Source organism: Xenopus laevis, chromosome 5S (assembly GCF_017654675.1).
Source record: "Xenopus laevis strain J_2021 chromosome 5S, Xenopus_laevis_v10.1, whole genome shotgun sequence".
In the NCBI taxonomy this organism is placed as follows: domain Eukaryota; kingdom Metazoa; phylum Chordata; class Amphibia; order Anura; family Pipidae; genus Xenopus; species Xenopus laevis.
Genome location: NC_054380.1, coordinates 45,122,667 through 45,128,666, shown reverse-complemented (window position 1 = coordinate 45,128,666; position 6,000 = coordinate 45,122,667).

Genomic DNA, 6,000 nt, shown 5'->3' with positions numbered 1-6,000 from the left:
GAAGGAAGAGACCCTAGTTAAGAACTCTGGGTTGCGATCAGTAGAGGAAAGCTACAGCTGTGTTTAGAATAATAGCAGTGTCTTTAAAAAAGTGAATAAAGCTCAAAATCCTTATAATAGCTTTTATTTCCATACACGCATATGCATTGGGAATGCTGCACATTCTATTCAAATCAAAATATGAAGAAAAATGTAACAAATGTTTACTATTTCTTTATAGACAGTGAAGAAATGGGAACATTAGGCTGTTCAAAAAAAGAATGCAGAGTCTGCATTCTTCTTTACAAACATAAATATTTACTGTATAAACTGATAAGTTTCAAGATTTTGCTTTCCTTTGAATCACTGAACTAATATATAGTTGTGTAACCACTGCTTCTGAGAACTGCTGCACATTTGTGTTGCATGGAGTCAACCAACTTCTCGCAATTGTTAAAATATTCTACAATTCTTCTGCACAATGGTATAACTAGATATTGCTGGGCCCACAACAAATTATTTTGGGGCCCCCAAAATGTCTAGAGTTTGCCAATATTTATTGAAATGATATATTAATGAGGAACTCATGGGGCCCCTAGGGATGGCCGAATTTGTTTGCCTTGTTTTGCAGCGGAAATTACACCCATAGATTTATATGGCGTCATGTGTAAAAAAAATTTGATGCGTGTCAAAAATGTTTTGACGCCCATAAACTTTAATGGGCGACATTTTCCCGGTGGCAAATTTTTGCTGAAGCGAAATGGGTCAAATTCGCCCAAGCCTAGCCCCTATGCCTACTGGCCCCCCTGCAACCACAGGGTCTGTTTCCTCTGTAGTTATGCCGCTGCTTCTGCATTTCTTGGTTTTGTCTCAGAAACAGCATTTTTTATATCACCCCCACAAGTTTCTTATTGGATTAAAATCTCGGGATTGGGTTGGCCATTTCACAACCTCAATCTGACAAACTTGTCTGCAGCCCCTATACCAAAAAAGAACATTCTTGCTTTCATTAGTTCATAGAATCCAAAAACCACTTCAGCATGTCTTTTTGTCAACATTGGGCATTGGCGGGGACTTCTTGCCGATAGCTTGGATTTTCATAGGCGTCTTCTAATTATAACAGTACTCACAGTACTCATCTTTTTGGAGCTGATCATTGGTTGCCATTTAAACCATTTGAGATAATTTTAGCTGAGCATTTTTCTGCACTTCTTTATATGTTATCCCCTCTTCAATCAACTTTTTAGTAAAAGTATGCTGTTCTTCTGAACAATGTCTGGAAAGAATCATTTTACTCTGATTTTCAGAGAGAAATGCACTATAACCAGCATACACAACATTTGCTGCCTTCTTTCCTGAAAAGAAAACTATTCCCAGGGCAGCTATCAGGGGGGCAGGGGGGGTACTATCGTACTTAGCCGGGGCCTAAAGGAAATTGCTGGGCCCCCTTGACAGCGCCTAAGCCACAGAAGAGCCAAAGTCCTGAAGAGCCAAAGCTGCAAATAGACCCAAAGCCACAAAAGGAGCCAAAGCTGAAGTCCTGAAGCCGCAAAAAGACCAGAAGCCACAAAAGGAGCAGACGTTAAAGTCCCGAAGCCGCAAAAAGACCCGAAAGCCTTGAAAGGAGCTGAAGTCCTGAAGCCACAAGTTCAGTTCTACTCACACCAATGTGTTTTTTTTATTGTATTAAACCCCTAGCCAACAATGTATTATTTTTATACTGTATAGGCCCCTGACACCAATGTTTTTTAAAAAAGATATTTTCTGGGGCCCCAATGTTTTTTGTAAGGGGGACATTGGCACCAATGATTTTTTTAAATCTTTATGGGGGGCCCTGGCGCCACAGTTTTTTTAACTTGTAAGGCCATCAATGGCTTATTATAACTTGTGTGTGGGGGATTTTACCATTTTTAGCGCTGATGTCTGTGTGGTATTTTAACTGTGGTGTGGGATTTGGTGTGGGGCTTGGGTCTGGGGTGGAGCTTGGGGGCTGGGGCATCCCTGACTATACCACACAAACAATGTAGTTCTCTATAAAAATATATTTCATAAAACAGCTGGTATGTAAAGCCCTGCTTCATCTAAATAAACCATTTTCATAATAAAGGAAAGCCCTGGAGCTATAAACACAGGGGCTGCATGACAAGGGATCCGAATGACCAGCAGCCAGATTACACTGGTTTATGTTTAAAGATTGGCAGAATTAGATGTAGCTGTTATTGGATGAAAAGGAATGAGTTAGGCAGGGAAACCTGGGCTGGTGGTAGAGAAATAGAGGGAGGTGAAATCAGGGGAAGAAGCAGTTCACTTCCTTATCTTCTGAGCAGGTAGAAACATACCACCCACCCTTTCCTTTTTTGCATATTCTTTTAAATGCCCGGAATTTCTTTCTTCTTTATGTTCTCATATTATCTATTAATAACCGAATGTGGATGTTTTCCTGCATGCACTGTTATATTGTGGTTTCGGTACTGTTGTACATGAGAGTCTGCATGGTATTATTAACTGAATGTCAGATGCTTGAGGGAATGCTTACGATTGCCACTGGGGTCAGGAATGAATTTTTTTCCTCTTGAGGCATAATTGGCACTGGCTTCGGGCTGGGTTTTTTGCCTTCCTCTGGCTATATGATAATGTATTTTCAGTACTATTTGTCACAGCAGCAGTAGGACCTTGCTAGGGAACTGCACAGTGGATTGATTGATACAGACGTCACGCTACTACTGCTTGTGCTAGGGTACAGCCAGTTTGGATTTCCTATCATCAAGACACTGCATATTCAGGTTCACCAGCAGAGCTGCTGAACTTCTCTCATGGTGGGAGATGCAGCTCCTGCTGGTAGGAGATTTGGAGGCCATCCTCTCTCTAGGTTAAAGCAGCCTTCTAGTCAGTGGTCGATATAATGCCATAGTAGCAATCCCTTGTAGAATTCTGGCTTTGCATATTGTCTTGGGTGAGGCTGGCAAGGTCCTATTTATTTGATAAAATGTGGATAAATTATGTGGTCATTTTACACCATTTCTGGCTCCTGGTGTTGCATTAAGGTATGTAACAATGGGGTCCAATGGGATGGCTGAAAGCAAAGGGTCAGTTGAATAGTCTCCTTGTCATATACTTTTCTAGTAGTATGTGCCATATGCCGCTTCAGGGTTTGATGCGTGCATCCTTTTTTGTTCAGCACACAGTGTCTGCCATCCCTGAATGCACTTCTAGTCTGGTTTCTTTGTTTTTGACCCTTGCTTTTCCCTGAATTCTGCTGATTCGCTGCCTGTACTGACCTTGGCCTGTTACTGCCCATTCTTCTGGATCCTGATTTGGTACTCTGTTACTGTTTGGTATTACCCGGTTTGGACTTGATTATGTTTCTGGTTCCTGATTTCATACTGCACTGTCTGGTTTTGAACCTGGTCTGTTCTACGACTATGCTTTGCTCTAACCCTTGTTGCACGTTATTTTTCCCTTGTGTGCCCAGAACTCTCGCCTTGGTTCTCTTACTTTAAAACATGGCAGTGTGAGCCATGATTGGAACCTTGCCATCTGTTCTGGGTTTTGGGAAACCATATGTGACAACGAGCGTCAAACAGTCCAAAACTATTGTGAATCACGAAAGCAAAAAACATCTTCCAATTGTTAAAGTGACCATCTGCCATTAACATTTACATGACTTTGACAGATTTTAGCTGGAGTATTTTGGATTCAGATTTTTAGCAGCTTCGGAGCATAATAAAGTTGGAATGTTTCCCTTTACAACTCGACCAGAAAAATTACAGGTTTCATAGATAGGCCCAAAAATGTTGGGTTGTTATCACTGCATGGGTTGTGTTTAATGTAGATGTGTTTCATGACAATGTCTTCATTTAAGGAAAAGGGAAATTTTAAAAATTAAAGAGTAATGTTTGTGTTTTTGTGTAACCTTGATTGTAATTGTTTTAGTTTATTTTTCCGATGGGTCATGCCTATGATAAACCAGTGGTGTAGTGCCTGTGTGAAAAAGATTTAGAAGAATTAATTAATAAGGGTGATCTGATCGTGTAGTGTATTCCTTTTGTTTCTGTGTTTCTGTTTTCAAGATTAGCAATGCTTGCAGTAATGCAGAGCAAAAATTTATTTGCCAGAAACAATGTTGTCATTTTTACAAAATCTAAATTGAGTAGGACGTTTCTTTGTTTACAGTTCACAAATTATTGTTGAAGCCAAATGATTAAAGTCAGGGAGTCAGGGAGACTATATTATGAATCAGTGGGGAATATGTACATCCACATTTTGTAATGTCTGTTATGGTAAGTTTGTAGGAAAGCCTTTGTACCCAATTATCAAATGCACTAGGGAAGATATCTACTAGCACACAAATGATAAATATTTTTATACTTATAACTAATGCAAATAAAGAACAAATCACAGGAGTGTTTAGAATTATGCTCTTTCATAAATCAAAATTATTTGGGGAATATACTATGGGGAAACTGAATACGTTTAAGGATTGAATAGAAGAAACCCAAAGCTAAACTATATATAAATATGTAATTGTGAATGAAAACTGTGAATGTAACTTATTGGTAGAAAGAAAAATTATTTGCAAAAAGACTGAAAATAGAGAAAAGCAAAAGACAACTGAAAGGCATGCTTTGTTTAGAAATGCTGTCAATGATTCAAATCTCTCAAGTAGTAGTCAGTTTGCCAAAGTCCCCCCTATGGATGCATATTAATTGCATCCAAAGTGACTTTGGCAATTTAAAATGTAAATCCCTTTCAGAATCAAAAAAATATCAACCAATTGAGTATGTTTCAGTGAATATTTTTTCTGATTAAGGTTTTGTATATCAGTGTCTGTTGGATATTTGTATTTTAAATTATTCATTGCTGAATGCCACTGAATATCTGGAATCATGAACCCCCTTCCTCACCTTTGCACCACCCACATTGAATGACAACTCACATGGTGCTGTAGCATGTAGTAAGAGGGAAAACATACATTACAGCATTTGAATTTAATGTATATTGGAATTTACTACATTCTGCCTATGTCATCACTGGGGGAGATGCAATATCTCAAAGGTGAAAAAGGGCTCAAACTGTCATTGCCCTAAAGAACTAAAAAAGCTTCTTTTCTTACTTGTCAGTGGCACAGAAAAGATAAACCATTTTATCTTTCATATCTGTAGAGCCTCTTTAACAGTTTATGAGGATGTTTGCAACCTTTTCATTTTAAGGAGTCAAAATGCTTCTATGCAGACAAGTAAAAATTGTTATAATTATTATTATAAGGGAAAATATTAATCTATGAATGCTCCATACACAGCTGCTAGAATGTTATATAATATGCTAGGATATATAGCATATAGCAATCTATGATTTTTTTCCTTGTTCCTAAAAAATAACTAGGTCCATTTTCAAAATAGCTGAAATATGTAAGGGCTAGAGCTGCAAAAATGCCCTATTATTCCTTATATGCCTTCAAGTGTAATTACCAGTGATTTAATGCAATTCTCTACTGTAAGCTATTCAATGAAGGCTTTCAGAGAAGAATAATGTGACAACTACTGGTGTTGGAGAGTTGACGCAATGCTCATAGGTAACAATGAAGACTGATACAACATTATGTTTTGTCTCTAAAAATGCAGTGTGCAACATGCATGAGATCAACATATGTGGCATTGCCTTAGTAATCTTACATAGTACCAACATATTTGTTTAATAACATTGTCACTTAATTGAGCAGCTCCACTATTCCAGTGCAGTGAGTCTGGCTCTATGCTAGCCAGGGAGGTTAGTGACATAGTAATTGGGGAGACACACATCCATTAAGTTAAACCTTTTGGTTTAAATAAAACACACTTAATTTCTTGTTGATCCTAAGGAAAATGAAAATCCCTATTTAGAACATTTTCAATTTGCCAGGACAACTAATTTAGCAAGAGAATGCCACAAGTTTATATCTCTTAAAGTTAAAAAAACTTTGAATATTACAATGGAATCTGCTCTCGTCTAATCTGAATGACTGCTCTCATCTGCTGGAAAGAC